This window comes from Ambystoma mexicanum, chromosome 6q, assembly GCF_040938575.1.
Source record: "Ambystoma mexicanum isolate Mex_15411 chromosome 6q, UKY_AmexF1_1, whole genome shotgun sequence".
In the NCBI taxonomy this organism is placed as follows: Eukaryota; Metazoa; Chordata; class Amphibia; order Caudata; family Ambystomatidae; genus Ambystoma; species Ambystoma mexicanum.
In genome coordinates this window covers 851,589,642-851,607,185 of record NC_090937.1, presented here as the reverse complement: position 1 = coordinate 851,607,185, position 17,544 = coordinate 851,589,642, and positions in this window count along the sequence as shown.

Below are 17,544 nucleotides of genomic sequence, written 5' to 3'. Positions count from 1 at the left end.
GAAACAAATATGATACAATGGCAAGGGGATTGAGGACAAGGATAAGAGATTGCGATATAGCCTATTACTCATACAAGGTTCGAACCCATAGAAAGATGGTTCAATAGGTCATTCGTGGACAAGTGCAAACAATTAAGTAAATATAGGCAAATCAAACAAAGGAGAATACAGTTCCTTTGGAGAAAACATCAAAGTCACAACAGTTGTAATGAAATAGAATATTAAAGTAGTGTAAACAAAAAATTGTTTTAAATCCGGGATACAGACACTTGTGTATAGTAATTGGCAATGTAGTATGTGGATTTCACAATTAACTATAGAAAGCAACTCAAAGAGAATTCATCATTCAGACCCTTAGGTTGCAAAGTGTCAAGTGTGTGGATCCAGTACTTCTCTCGCTGTGACAACAGGGATTGGTAATTGCCACCTCTGGGTGGACGTTTGACAATTTCTATAACTTGAAATTTAATTTGTGCAATCGTGTGTTGGAATTCGATGAAATGCCTTGCCACTGGGGATCTGAGATTCTTACATCTGATGGTGGATTTGTGTTCTGACCATCTTTCTTTGACGGGTCTTATGGTTTGTCCTATGTATAATTTACCACAGGGACATTTCAATGAATAGATGACACCTGCGGAGCGGCAGGTGGAAAAATCTCTGATTTTGAATTTCTTCCCAGTTTGTGGGTGAGATATCGTTTCACCTTTTATAACATTGTTACAGTTCGTACAATTCAAGCAGGGAAATGTACCCTTCTTTATGGTACTCAGTACAAGTTGTTTGTCTTTAGGAGGTCTTTCCGCTCTCACTAGTTTATCTTTGAGATTGTGTCCACGTCTAAAGGCCATCATTGGTGCTTTAGGAAATAATTTCAGGAGAAAGGGATCATTGTGTAGTATGGTCCAATTTTTACGCAAAGTTTTGCTGATTTGGAAACTCTGTCGTGAATACTTTGAAATGTAGAGTAGCGGTGTGGGTTTGTCTTTGACTTTAGGGATGCGTAGTTGTTCCTTCGTGAAGGTCTCTGATCTGTTGCGGGCTTCTCCTATGACAGTATCTGGATACCCCCTAGAACCAAATCGTTCAACTAAAAATGAACATTCTGAGTCAAGGCCTGCTGGATCTGAGATAATTCTCTTCAATCTTAACATTTGACTGAATGGTAGGCTTTTAAGCATGGGTTTAGGATGGAAACTGCTGAAATGTAAAAGATTGTTCACGTCTGTTGGTTTATGGTACACCGTGGTGTCGATGTGACCCTCTTTGATCTGTAAGCTCACATCCAAAAAATGTAATGAAGGATCCCCTACTTCCATTGTGAATTTGATTGTGTTATTTACTGAATTCAGATATTCCAAAAAGAGATCCAATTCATCTCGTGTTCCACACCAAATACCAAAGATATCATCTATATAACGTTTCCAGGTCAAGATTTTGAATGACCAAAATGGGTGCTCCAACACGTTTTCTTTTTCAAATTTATACATGTAGGTGTTAGCATAAACCGGAGCCATGGCAGACCCCATTGAAGTACCTGATGACTGTACATAATATTGGCCCTGAAATCTAAAATAACTATTGTGAAGAATTATTTCCAATAATTCCACAATAAATTCTTTATTCCCTCTTATATGTTCATGATTCAACAGAAGCCAGAGTACAGCATCGACCCCTTCGATGTGGGGAATAGAGGTGTAAAGGCTGCATACATCCATACTAAAGAGAATACAGCTAGTGTCCAGGGCTATGATTTCTTGTAAACAATTGAGGAAGTCTGTAGTATCCTTCAGGTAGGTTGGTATTTTCTGAATTAGAGGTTGAAGTAAACGATCCACATAGATGGCCAAGGGGTCAAATATGCTATCGGTTCCCGCAACTATTGGTCTGAGTGGCGGATTAATATTGTCTTTATGAACCTTTGGTAGGCCATAGAACACAGGCGTGATTGGATATTTGTTTATAAGGAACTGACTTGTTTTTAAATCAATCCAGTTGTTTTCCAAAGCATTGTCAACAGCTTTCTGGATGATGGCTTTGATTCTAAATAGTGGATCATTATCAAGTTTTGTATAAGTAACGGTGTCATTAAGTAGTTCCAAACATCTCCGTGTGTAGTAAGATGAATCCATGATCACGGTTGCCCCACCCTTATCCGCAGGTTTGATAATTAAATCTTCATCTTTAGCCAACTGTTCAACATGTTCAAGTTGGCTGTTCTTGATATTAACTGGTTTAGTGCTATGATAGTTAATTCTATTGAGGTCATTAATGACACTCTTCTCGAAGAGATCCAAGATCGAGTTTTGAATCTGAGGGTCGAAAGTACTCTTAGGGCGCATCTGTAAGATGTCATCCTCTAGGGCCTGTGATTCTGTATCCAAATCGGATTCGAAAAACATCTTCAATCTTAATTTCCTCAACAATCTGTGAAGACAGATTTTTTCTTCAAAAAGTGATGTGTTGCAAGTAGGGACAAAGGAAAGACCACGGTTTAAGATATCAAGTTGGCCACTCGTCAGGTTTTTGCTTGATAGGTTCATGACTAGATTTTCACTTATTTGTATCTTCCTTTTTGTGTTTTTCTTGCCTCGTCGTGTTTTTCTTTTTCTTTTGGTCTGTCTCTCAGGCCTAAAAAAACACCTGTGGTACTAGCAACTGTCCCAGATTGAGATGGTATAGGGTGGGGAGTTGTAGTCCCAGGTGTTGGAGCTTGCTGTGAAGTTTGTTCTTGTGACTGATCTTTCAGTATTGGTTCTCCCACACTACTACTACTACTGTCACTCCCTGAGTTGGAGTTATTAGGATTATTAGCTCGACTTCTGATGACGTTTCTGTGATGGTAAAACTCCTGCCAGGTATACACGATATCGTTCAAATAATCGAACGTATCACGTTTAAACTTACGTAGTTTCCTTTGTTCTATGTCTGCTTTGTAATTACTCAATTTGGAGTTGATGTCTTCCAAAAGTTGTGTCAGATCCTCTTTTGACTTGAATTCTAAAAGCTGTGTTGTCAGTGCTTCTATGTCTTTGTCGATGGATGTCAGTCAAATGTTAAGATTGAAGAGAATTATCTCAGATCCAGCAGGCCTTGACTCAGAATGTTCATTTTTAGTTGAACGATTTGGTTCTAGGGGGTATCCAGATACTGTCATAGGAGAAGCCCGCAACAGATCAGAGACCTTCACGAAGGAACAACTACGCATCCCTAAAGGCAAAGACAAACCCACACCGCTACTCTACATTTCAAAGTATTCACGACAGAGTTTCCAAATCAGCAAAACTTTGCGTAAAAATTGGACCATACTACACAATGATCCCTTTCTCCTGAAATTATTTCCTAAAGCACCAATGATGGCCTTTAGACGTGGACACAATCTCAAAGATAAACTAGTGAGAGCGGAAAGACCTCCTAAAGACAAACAACTTGTACTGAGTACCATAAAGAAGGGTACATTTCCCTGCTTGAATTGTACGAACTGTAACAATGTTATAAAAGGTGAAACGATATCTCACCCACAAACTGGGAAGAAATTCAAAATCAGAGATTTTTCCACCTGCCTCTCCGCAGGTGTCATCTATTCATTGAAATGTCCCTGTGGTAAATTATACATAGGACAAACCATAAGACCCGTCAAAGAAAGATGGTCAGAACACAAATCCACCATCAGATGTAAGAATCTCAGATCCCCAGTGGCAAGGCATTTCATCGAATTCCAACACACGATTGCACAAATTAAATTTCAAGTTATAGAAATTGTCAAACGTCCACCCAGAGGTGGCAATTACCAATCCCTGTTGTCACAGCGAGAGAAGTACTGGATCCACACACTTGACACTTTGCAACCTAAGGGTCTGAATGATGAATTCTCTTTGAGTTGCTTTCTATAGTTAATTGTGAAATCCACATACTACATTGCCAATTACTATACACAAGTGTCTGTATCCCGGATTTAAAACAATTTTTTGTTTACACTACTTTAATATTCTATTTCATTACAACTGTTGTGACTTTGATGTTTTCTCCAAAGGAACTGTATTCTCCTTTGTTTGATTTGCCTATATTTACTTAATTGTTTGCACTTGTCCACGAATGACCTATTGAACCATCTTTCTATGGGTTCGAACCTTGTATGAGTAATAGGCTATATCGCAATCTCTTATCCTTGTCCTCAATCCCCTTGCCATTGTATCATATTTGTTTCACTATATAATGAGTAGCCTCATGACTCTATATGATTGGTTTTGGACTATTTAGAGTAAACTGCATGTACCATTTGTGTTATCTATCATGACTGTAATGATTACTGTACTATTCACAAATTTCTGCTTTTTTAGTACCTAAATTATAAAATGCGTTACGATGGTGAACACCAGAATTCCTAAATTTCGAACCTTGTATGAGTAATAGGCTATATCGCAATCTCTTATCCTTGCCCTCAATCCCCTTGCCATTGTATCATAATTGTTTCACTATATAATGAGTAGCCTCATTACTCTATATGATTTGTTTTGGACTATTTAGAGTAAACTGCATGTACCATTTGTGTTATCTATCATGACTGTAATGATTACTGTACTATTCACAAATTTCTGTTTTTTTAGTACCTAAATTATAAAATGCGTTACGATGGTGAACACCAGAATTCCTAAATTTCACTATGGAACATATTTACTCTACCTTTCTTATTCATCCTGATCTCTGGTCAGTCCTTATGAGTACGATTGCACTATGCGCCATTGCAAGATGGCCCCCATATTCCTCACTCACCGTCCTCTATGCCCCCTTTTTTATGTTTATTATTTAGTTTCCTTTTTACGTCTGACGGCGTGTCCCCAGCACAGTTCGTTTCCTAGGTATCGACCGTGCGGAGCCATTGCCTGCCGGTTTCAGTTTCCACTAACAGTGTTCTACACACTGTATAGGTAAGCTACCGCTACTTGGATTTCTTTGCCCGGTTGGGAGACCCCATGTTCATTTCTCTTCAGTATAACAGAAATGTATGTGTCCCCACTTAGGTGCCAGCAGTACGTGTCTCTTTGCAGATGCCCTGCATCGTATAATTGTTTCAAATATTTGTTGACCACACGGATGCCCCTGATACCTTGGCTACCCGTCCCGCAACTCGAGTGAGTGCATTCTTTAAAACCGTTTTCGGTTCATTCTAAGTATTATTTATTTTATTCAGTAACGCTCTTTTGGAGTTTTTCTTTTTTCTTTTCCCGTCCATAGGAGGGGTAAGGTTTTTTTCTTATACACGCTCCCCATATTGTCTCTGCTTTTTCACTATTCAAGGGTGGTCCTTGCTATTTATAACCCACTACCGCCTTTGGCTTATCTCGATCTGTTCAATCTTTTATCACGCCATTTTCTAGATCTCACCATGTAGGTGGATCTCACACAATACATCTCCTTTGTTATGGGTTTAGTTATTAGTATAGAGTATTTCTCTTGTATCTGAGAGTTCACTCTTTTCACCATACTAGATCTCCAGTATTCTGCTTTTCACCATCTCGCTAGCATCTCGAGTTATGTACAGCTTGTCAGTCAGTCCTTGACTGGTATGGAAATAAAATAAAAGATTTTACTTTTTGTCTCTTTGTAATGTTGTCAACAGTTCAATTGGGCCCTTATGAAGAAGAGGTTACCCTCGAAACGCGTCGGCCACCCCACAATTGGACAGCATCATCTCTTCATCATTTATTGCTTCATCGCAATTTGTTTTAATTTGTCATACGTCATGAATTACTTTGTATAACAGATTGTGCTTTTTGGCAAATTTTATTTTGTTTTCTTCTTTGCCAAATAAATCGTTATATGCTCAACTAACAAAACTGCTGTTATATATTTATCCATTGATAGATTTATATCTAAATAAAGAAATGCAACCAATAATGGAAATTTGCGCCACAGACAAACTAGACGTACGTGGTATGACACTAGCCATGTGTGAGCAAGCCACAACAAGACTAACAGGCCGATTCATGGAATAATTAGCGCGGCGCAAGTGGGCAAAAACGTGCGAATCGCAGTGGAATAGCGAAAATCGCAGTTCAAGTGCGAAAATCGCACGAAAAGCAGCGCACGTCGATTCATGGAAGTCCGTGCGCGAGAAAACCAGCGGATGTGCGAAAAAAAGTGCGCCGCGCACGTTGGCTCACAGGCCATCTAACAGCGGGCGCCAGGTCACAGCGAAAATCGCACAGGCCACAGCGAAATTCGCACATAGCGCGGCGCACGCAACAAAAGTGGGCGGAACACGGGCGTAACACTCGGAATGGGGAACAACTTGCAAAAACGTGGGCGTCACGGGGGAAGTACAGGGCACAAGTGCTCGGAACGCCCACACGCTCGCCTACAACACGTATTCATGGAATAGAATAGGGCAAAAAAGCGCACGCTCAAACCAGCGCACAGGCACAAACACGACCGCCACAAGAAAGCAGGCGGTAGCGTCTCTGCGGCTGTAAGAAATGTGCGCCAAAAGGTGCGCCAACAAATAGCACCCATATACTGCCATGATGAATGTCCTATACTGTGGCCCTCCAGGACAAATGATGTGCAAAGGGGTACCCACAAACACGGACACGCTGACAAAAAATATGTGTGCGTGTATACCGGGGTGCGCGGGAAGTCTCACACGCGATTTGGCCGGGTACATGGATTTCAGGGGTGCGCGGGAAGTACCACACGCGATTCCATCAGGGTACGTGTATTTCAGGGGTGCGCGGGAAGTCCCACACGCGATTACAGCAGGGTACGTGTATTTCAGGGGTGCGCGGGAAGTTCCACACGCGAATAGCCTGGGCGCGTGTATTTCAGGGGTGCGCGGGAAGTCCCACACGCGAATAGCCTGGGCGCGTGTATTTCAGGAGTGCGCGGGAAGTTCCACACGCGAATAGCCTGGGCGCGTGTATTTCAGGGGTGCGCGGGAAGTTCCACACGCGAATAGCCTGGGCGCGTATATTTCAGGGGTGCGCGGGAAGTTCCACACGCGAATAGCCTGGGCGCGTGTATTTCAGGGGTGCGCGGGAAGTCCCACACGCGATTACAGCAGGGTACGTGTATTTCAGGGGTGCGCGGGAAGTTCCACACGCGATTACAGCAGGGTACGTGTATTTCAGGGGTGCGCGGGAATTTCCACACGCGAATAGCCTGGGCGCGTGTATTTCAGGGGTGCGCTGGAATTTCCACACGCGAATAGCCTGGGACCGTGTATTTCAGGGGTGCGCGGGAAGTCCCACACGCGATTACAGCAGGGTACGTGTATTTCAGGGGTGCGCGGGAATTTCCACACGCGTATAGCCTGGGCGCGTGTATTTCAGGGGTGCGCGGGAAGTCCCACACGCGATTACAGCAGGGTACGTGTATTTCAGGGGTGCGCGGGAATTTCCACACGCGAATAGCCTGGGCGCGTGTATTTCAGGGGTGCGCGGGAATTATCACACGCGATTTGGCTTGGTACGTGTATTACAGGGGTGCGTGGGAAGTTACACACGCGATTAGGCTGGGTGGGTCCTCACAGGTGTTCCCTGTACACCCTCGACGGCCCCTGCAGGCAGCCCACAAAACAGGGGACTACCCTGCACACCTGCTCATGTCTCCCACCACCACCACCCCCACCCCCCACCATCCAGGGGCACCCTCCACCAGGCCCCCACTCATGTCTCCCACCACCCCCACCCCCCAGCAGTGCAGGGGCAGCCTCCACCAGGCCCCCACTCATGTCCCCTATCACCCCCACCCCCCCGCCACCAGGGGCACCCTCCACCAGGCCCCCACTCATGTCTCCCACCACCCCCACCCCCCAGAAGTGCAGGGGCAGCCTCCACCAGGCCCCCACCCATGTCTCCCACCACCCCCACCCCCCCAGCAGTGCAGGGGCAGCCTCCACCAGGCCCCCACTCATGTCTCCCACCACCCCCACCCCCCAGCAGTGCAGGGGCAGCCTCCACCAGGCCCCCACCCATGTCTCCCACCACCCCCACCCCCCAGCAGTGCAGGGGCAGCCTCCACCAGGCCCCCACTCATGTCTCCCACCACCCCCACCCCCCAGCAGTGCAGGGGCAGCCTCCACCAGGCCCCCACTCATGTCTCCGACCACCCCCACCCCCCTGCCACCATGGGCACCCTCCACCAGGCCCCCACTCATGTCTCCCACCACCCCCACACCCCAGCAGTGCAGGGGCAGCCTCCACCAGGTCCCCACCCATGTCTCCCACCACCCCCACCCCCCAGCAGTGCAGGGGCAGCCCCCACCAGGCCCCCACTCATGTCCCCTATCACCCCCACCCCCCCGCCACCAGGGGCACCCTCCACCAGGCCCCCACTCATGTCTCCCACCACCCCCACCCCCCAGTCACCAGGGGCAGCCTCCACCAGGCCCGCACTCATGTCTCCCACCACCCCCACCCCCCACCATCCAGGGGCAGCCTCCACCAGGCCCCCACTCATGTCTCTCACCACCCCCACCCCCCTGCCACCATGGGCACCCTCCACCAGGCCCCCACTCATGTCTCCCACCACCCCCACCCCCCACCATCCAGGGGCAGCCTCCACCACCCCCACCCCCCACCATCCAGGGGCACCCTCCACCAGGTCCCCACCCATGTCTCCCACCACCCCCACCCCCCAGCAGTGCAGGGGCAGCCCCCACCAGGCCCCCACTCATGTCCCCTATCACCCCCACCCCCCCGCCACCAGGTGCACCCTCCACCAGGCCCCCACTCATGTCTCCCACCACCCCCACCCCCCCAGTCACCAGGGGCACCCTCCACAAGGCCCCCACTCATGTCTCCCACCACCCCCACCCCCCACCATCCAGGGGAAGCCTCCACCAGGCCCCCACTCATGTCTCCCACCACCCCCACCCCCCCTGCCACCATGGGCACCCTCCACCAGGCCCCCACTCATGTCTCCCACCCCCCCCCCCCAGCAGTGCAGGGGCAGCCTCCACCAGGCCCCCACTCATGTCTCCCACCACCCCCACCCCCCAGCAGTGCAGGGGCAGCCTCCACCAGGCCCCCACCCATGTCTCCCACCACCCCCACCCCCCAGCAGTGCAGGGGCAGCCTCCACCAGGCCCCCACTCATGTCTCCCACCACCCCCACCCCCCTGCCACCATGGGCACCCTCCACCAGGCCCCCACTCATGTCTCCCACAACCCCCACCCCCCAGCAGTGCAGGGGCAGCCTCCACCAGGCCCCCACTCATGTCTCCCACCACCCCCACCCCCCAGCAGTGCAGGGGCAGCCTCCACCAGGCCCCCACCCATGTCTCCCACCACCCCCACCCCCCAGCAGTGCAGGGGCAGCCTCCACCAGGCCCCCACCCATGTCTCCCACCACCCCCACCCCCCAGCAGTGCAGGGGCAGCCTCCACCAGGCCCCCACTCATGTCTCCCACCACCCCCACCCCCCAGCAGTGCAGGGGCAGCCTCCACCAGGCCCCCACTCATGTCTCCCACCACCCCCACCCCCAAGCAGTGCAGGGGCAGCCTCCACCAGGCCCCCACTCATGTCTCCCACCACCCCCACCCCCCTGCCACCATGGGCACCCTCCACCAGGCCCCCACTCATGTCTCCCACCACCCCCACCCCCCAGCAGTGCAGGGGCAGCCTCCACCAGGCCCCCACTCATGTCCCCTATCACCCCCACCCCCCGCCACCAGGGGCACCCTCCACCAGGCCCCCACCCATGTCTCCCACCACCCCCACCCCCCAGCAGTGCAGGGGCATCCTCCACCGGGCATCCTCCACCAGGCACCCACACATGTCCCCCTGCCCCCAGGTCCTGACGATACTCAATCATGGCAGTAATGGGCAGCATACCCAGCACAAACACCCAGGCAAGGATTGCATCCACCCACATAGTGAATGCAATTACATGATACAACCCCAATGGCAAGTATGTAAATGAACACATGTCCGTCACACACACATACACAACGGGTGCAAGTGAATGTCAAAACCCATATCATGACATGTATGAAACCAATGAGAAAATACCACAAGTGAAAGTTAAAAAAACATGTATTAAAGATGAAAAATAAGTAAACAAATCAAACATACAACAATGGGGATAACAAAATAAATGGTCCATGTCCGAGAACAAATGTAAAAATAAAAAAAACAAAGTAATCCAAAAACAAATGTTGTCCAAAGCAATGTCATGTGGAAGGAAAATAATGAAAAACCATTTCCTCATGGTGAACACAATAATCAATAAAAAAAATGTTTCTTCAAAAAGCAAACTATATACACGAATATTCCAGGGTCCATGAGCCCAACACCATAAATGAAACCTACTACTACCTAATGAAAAAAATATCTACAAAAAAGTGGCCATTGTCCGAGCGGTCCAAAAAAATAAAAATGAATAAAGGAAACATAACACTAACTAACTAAATAACTATATACAAAGGCAGCGGGCAAGTCCTGCGGCTCACTCGGTGATGTTGCTGGCCAGGGCATCATCGAACTCCATGTCGATGTCCTGGAGGCGGGACTCTGTCCTGGCCCCGAGGTCTCGCAGGGATAACCCCATGTTCAGCTCAAACTCCCTGCGAGCTTCCTCGAGGCACTCAGCCCGCCTCAACGCCCGACGCATGGAGAACTCTGCCCAGACCATGGTGAGCCACTCCTCTTCCGCCCGCTGCCGCTCCGCACCTATCCGCTGTACCAACTGCTCCCACACGGAAGACACCACCATCCCAGGGTTGCCCTGCCCTCCGGCCGATGCCTGCCCCTCTGATCTTGATGGCCCCGAGCCATGATGCCTCCCACGTCGAGCCTGCTGCTGCCTCCGACGCCACTGCCTCTGCCAGCACGACGGCATCCAGGCTGATGGAAACCACCGACGCCGTAGTGCACGTGCCCTGCCCGATGATGCTGTCACATCTTCCATCTGCTGGGGTCCAGTTGCTGTGTTGTCCACCCCTGCTGGACCTCCGACTCCCAACTGTGGCAGGGATGGGATCCCCACCGAGCTGGCTGCATTGGTCGGGGCAGGTCCACAGGGGGCCCTGGTGGCATCTGGGCCGGAAGACGGCAAGGAGAACGACTGGTGTATAGCCTGCACAGAGGAGGAGAGGGCCGCCAGATTGGCCAACACATGCAGCAAACCCCCGAACATGGCCGATCCCAATTGGGCCACGTCGGCACGGTGCACTTCGTGATGACGTGCGTGCTCCTCCCGGGAAGCATGCACGGCATCACGAATCACAGCCGTGCGCATCGCGACCCCAATCAGGACCTTCTCCACACGGCCAGGGGTTCCCACGTCCGCAGGTGGAGGGGAGTCAGGTGACATGGACATCCCCTCTACCTGCGGACGGGCCTGGGACGGGGCATCCCTGCTGGTGCATGGTGGTGCACTCACAGGGTCAGGGACAGCGACATGCACAGGCCCCTCCACGGTGACCTGTGCTGCATCCTGCCCCTGGCCCTGGACTGCACCACTTGCACCAGCAGGGATGCTCCCACCAGGCCCCATGTGTGCCCCAGTGGCGGCCTCCTCCTCCTCTGTGCAAACCACCAACCTGGATGGCTCCTCACCGTCTCCCACCGTAGCAGGCCCCTGTGGGGGCTCACCCACCCCTTCCGCTGCAGCCGTGGGGGCATCCCCGCCGCCTTGCTCCACAGCGCCGTCTCCGCCCTCTTCTTCACTAGCCGCTGCGTAGAGGGAGACAAAGAACACAAGCATCAGGGTACTGTACAATGGTCCCCTAGACAGGAAGCAATAGCAGATGAGCACCACTGTCAAAGTACACTTCCATCATGTCCCTCCACAACACATGGGTCAGTCCAGGCAAAACACACACAGTAACAGGCATGGTGCATGCCATGGACATTTCCATGCATGTCCAATGGACTCTTGAAACATTCAATGATATGCAACTCACATGCATCATGGCTCATGCCTATCACATGCACATACTTCACCTCAGTCACATCCATCTGGCCCCAAACACACCAAACACAGCGGAAACAAGGGTAATTTGGCTGCTTCACTGAATCTGTGCATTGTCACACACATGTGTCATGCATCCATGGCATGCACAAGTCACAGACACGCAGGTCAGACACACAGACATGGCTACCATATATGTACCTGGCATCAGCACCCATCCCTCACCCCCACCCATGTCCAGGTACAGAGACTGGCATGCTCTCATGTTCAAAATCTGCATAGGGCTCCCCATGCGGCATTTGAACACATGCAACAACCATGTGGGTCACACATCACTGGTCGCACATGCATTACTATGATGTCCCTGCACACATACATGCATACATGGCCTATGGCACACATACAGGCAAGTATCATAGAACCAGCACACCGCAACATGCCCTGTCTCACACAGTAATGCTTGGACACTTACCGCTCAACTCCAGACGGGCCTCCCTCTCAAGGATCTGGGCGTGGAGCGCTGGGCGTACGCGTTCCAGGACCCTCATCTGGATGGAACTCATGCGGCCCCGGCCCCCCTCCACGAGGCGCCGGGCCTTCACAAGGGTCCTGTCCTCAAGTCCTCCCAGCGCTTCTTGATCTTCGGGACGTTGCGGGTTGCCACGCCCTCCGCGTTGATGGCAACCACACAGTCAGCCCAGATCCTCTCCCGTCCTTCCTTGCTGGCGCGGGACGATCCAAAGAGGGCATCATACTGCCCCAGGACATGCTCCACCAGGACACCAACTTCGGTGGCAGTGAAGCTGGTGCCCCTCTGCCCCTCTGGCCTGGGGTTGCCACTGGTGCCAGATGTGGAAGTGCCCGACATGGCAACCCCAGAGGCAGGTGTGGGTGGGCAACTGGGTCCTGGGGCTGGGCTGTGGAGCAATGTAATCCCAGTCGGGAGTCTTCAGTTCCAGCAGGGGTGGACACAGCAACTGGACCCCTGCAGATGGCTGATGTGCAGGCACCAAATGGCAGGGCACGGTGGCAGCAGGCAGGCAGGCAGGCAGGCAGGCAGGCAGCAGCAGATGGCACGTGGGAGGCTGCTCGGGGCACTGGGGGGCAGTAACTCGGCCTTCTGGGCAGGAGCGTGGTCTTCCATGTGTTTTCACGTGGCCAGCTTGATACGGAGTGATTTGGCACGTGAAAATCCTGCACGTCAGCGTGAAATCCGAGGAAAGGCCCTTAGCACGTAAGCGCGTCAGCAAGCATACGCGATTCTATTGGACCAGAGTCCCTCAGCGCGTAAGCGCGTCTGTGACGTGACCCGCACGGGTGTTCCCCACTCAGCACGTGATGACGGAGCACACATGGAAATACTGCACGTCAGCGTGTAATTGGACAAAAGTGCGCGTACACGCGATTGGCCTATGTACTTGTATTTCATGGGTGCGCGGGCACTTACACACGCAAGTACGTCAGCGCACCTGTATCCCGTGGTGCGTGGGAATTTCCACACGCTATTGGACTGGGAACTGGATTCCAGGGGTGCGCGGGTCACACGCTCGCCTAGAACACACGCAAAGCATAAATTTGCGCACTTTAACAATAACAAGCTCAGACGCCAGGATGAACATACCGTTCCTAGCAGCAGTGGCAGTGGGCTACCAAAGGAGGAGGAGGAGGATAGTCAGGGCCAGAATATTCACACCCAGAACCAGCCTTTTCGGGATGCCTGATGACCAGGTGCATGGGAGGTACAGGTTTCCACCACACATAATACTGGACCTGGTGAGTGAGTGGGAGGATGACCTCACATGACCCACCCTGTGCTCCCAAGCACTCAGCCCCCTGGAGAAGGTCCTCAATGTACTGCACTTCTTAGACACTGGATCGTTTCAGCGGACAAGTGCCATAGTGGGTGGGGTGTCACAGGCCACCCAGTCACGCTGCCTACACCAGGTCTTGAACATCATCACTGCACGCCCATCAGTCCGCAGGCACATATACCTGCCCAGAACACCTGCAGAAAGGCATGCTGCCGCCCTGGATTTTTACGGTGTGGCACGATTCCCCAAAGTGCTAGGTGCCATCGACTGCACCCATGTGGCTCTACGTCCCCCCAGGGCATCTGAGCACATCTATAGGAACCGCAAGCACTGGCATTCCATCAACGTGCAGGTAGCATGTAATGCCAAGGGAATCATCACCTCAGTATATGCCAACTATCCCGGGTCCACCCACGACAGCTTCATTTACCGAATGTCCACCCTAAGCCGGGACCTAGAAGCTGGGCGGCATGGCGATACATGGCTGCTTGGTGAGTATGTATGCCACTGCACATGCATGCATGTTGGATACTGAGCAAGGTCACAACCCCACCAATGATACCAATCACCACCTCCACAGGGGACAGTGCCTACCCTCTCAGCCCCCACATGATGACGCCAATTCGGAACCCCACCACGCCACCCGAGGTAAGATATAACACAGCCCACATTACGACCCGGGGCATAGTGGAGCGCACATTCGGAGTGCTAAAGTCACGCTTTCGCTCCCTTGACCGTTCTGGCGGCCAGCTGTTATACGCTCCCCCAGTAGTGTGCAGGATCATAGTGGCAGCATGTGTCCTGCACAACGTTGCAACACGCCGGGGCCTGGCCGTGGACATGGTGGTGGCCCCACATCCCCAACCACATGCACAGCCGCTGCGCATGGGAGGGGAAAGGGCACGGGGGGAGGCAGCCCGTACACAGCTAGTGGCTAATTACTTCACATAGAAATCACACCCCTGTGGAGTGCACACTGCCCTGGCACATTCCATCTGACAATCAATGATGACTCAACCTGACACTGATCCTGAATGTCTGGAGAATGAACCGTGAATACCATATCAGCCTGAGATTGTTCACCTGGAAGTGTCACAATGTGTGCATCCCTACCCACACAGACACCACCAATGCAGTTTTGTGGAGTTACACATTCAAGCAGCTAAAAAGAATACCCACTTGCAAAATGCAACATGAGGACAGTGCCATGTCAGCCAACCCAACCCCAGCACCGCCACACGACACACCGTGCCATGTCATGCTATTTGCAGGTAAACAAAGTAATCCCCACAACATGACACTAGTGTCACTATGTACAGTGTCCCTATTAGAAACCTGCAACACCTGAAATGCTCACAGCAATGCCGGACCAACAACATACTTGAGCACGTACTACCATTAACATGACATCACAAATGTTACATATTAGTAGTCTCACCACCTGGAAATGCCTGCACTCCCACCACTACCAACTGTGCAGTGTTGGCGCCATGTAGAGTTGTAGGTGCACTGCTGCCAACATGGTCCCCATCTCCAGACTAGAGGTCCTTGTGTGGGCATGAGGAAGGGACCTGCAAATTGGGAGGTAGACACAGAAGATGAGTTACACATCAATGCAACATGCAGTGTACAACACAACAGCAATATGCACTAGGAATGTATACACAGTATTGACTACAGACTGCCCACACAGCTCATGGGAGTCCAACGTCACTGTGTAATTCACTGTCACTTGGGCACACCCTTTGCAAGCCCATGGAAACGGGAAGCAGGAGGGGTGTGTGTGACTCAAACCCAAGCATCTGAACCAAATACATTACAAGCCTGCATGTGCCCAGCCACAATGCAGTGTATGCCCACAGGAACCACGGAAGCCAACAAATCGTCCCAATAAAATAGGGAATAAAATAAATAAAAATAAAAATAAAAATAAGAAACAATCAAAAATGGCCATTGATGGGCCCGGGGGGGTTGGGGAGGCCACCCAGGAGGTCCGAGGACAGGATGCACACCAGAACCCACCTGCGTGGATCCTGGGAAAATAAAACACCTCCATGGGCTCATGGCCCACACGGCTACCCTATTGTGGGAGTATCACTGCTGTCGCTATTATCACCCTGTGCAGCTGCATCCGGAGGTGGTTGCACTATGGGAGGCAGCCCACGCAAGGCCCTAGTCTGCTCCTCCATGGCTGCAAGCATGCGGGTGTGGTAGGTCTGGTTCTGGAGGATGAGTGTGCGGAGGTCCCCATGCAACAACTCACGGGATGCCCGGACCTCCGCCCTCGTTGCCTGCATCTCAGCTGAGAGCGTACGGGTGAGACGCTCCAGCTGCTGTTCTGTCCTTTGGTGTGTTGAAGCCTCAAGCTCAACAAGAGTCGTCCTGAGGTGAAGGAGCTCCTGCCTCAGGGCTTCCCTGTGGCCCTGGGACTCAATGGAGATGGCCTCCTGCAGAGTCGCCAGTGCCGCCCGCCTGTCCCTGTTGGACCCCAAGATGTCCTCCCTGTGTGACTGGCAGATGGAGTCGGTTGCCTGCTCTAGTCGCTCCATCAGCCTTTCTGGGGGGACAATGGAAGTGGCCACCCTATCCATGGCCTGAGCCATCATCTCGGATGATGCAGCCTGTTGGGTTGCCATACCGTAAATGGATTGCTCCCATGCGGTATTGCCAGGTGGCGTACGGCCACCACGTCGGCGGGCACCACACCTGTCTGGGGCAAGGCGAACTGCGCCTTGCTGTGCCGGCACTGCCTGAGGCTGCAGGACTGCATTCCCCCTCTGATCTGCTAGCCCAGGAACAGGATCAGATGTCGCGGAGTGTGACCCTGCATCCGTAACCACCAAAGGCGTAGCTGCCAACACTGACATCCCCATGGAGGGTTCTGACCCTGGTGCAGGTGGGTGAGACAGAACAGAATCCCTCCCTGGAACACTCACCTGCGACGGCACGTAGGTCTCATCCGAATCAACACCTGAGTACAGCTCGGGGGAGGTGCAGCCAGAGACACCCCTTGAGAGCACGACCTGCAGCACTTGTGGGTTCTCCCCCACCACCACACCACGTCCCTCACTGGTGGTTGGTCGGCCCTCGGGCCCCTCCTGGGTCTGCACCATCTCCACAACCCCAGCAGTATCAGGTGCGTCTTCCCCTGCAAAGACATGAAAACAAAGAAATGGAAACAGGCATTAGCACCATGGCACACAATGAGGGCTGAGAAGCAAGAGAACTAGTACTTGATTGACACATGTCCCACATGACTAAAACCCTCCCATGCATGCACCCTCACTGCGTATGAAGTGCAGGCAAATGGCACACACTGATGACACCAAGATGGAAGATGAACACATTTTCTGCATGCTGCCTGGCAGTAGCATCACACATTGGCCTGTGATTGCCACGTGAAACACACATGCCATCACACAGATGGCATGTACCATTGCTATTGAGTGAAGATGGAGAGGAGGGCAGCACCTATTCATTCAGTCCAGTTCCCGCATGTAATTGCTTTTCTAATTCTAACAGGTCAGATTTTTCACCTGGAGCTGCCAGTCTGAAATGGTCCAATTGCACAGGGACATGTGTGTACAAATGATATCCAGGTAACAAAGTCACTCCACTTTACCACAGCCATGTCAGACATGTGACTAGTGGACAGCGACATGGCTAGTAAAAGTGGGGGAATGCAAACAATCTGACTGAATGAACAGTGAAAAATAAGCAACTATGTTGTGGCAAGGTGACACTTCAAGGGCAACTGGCGTGCAGTTGGGCTAGATGTCTACTGTTGGCAGAAGGGATACTGCTATGGCCAAATGCAGC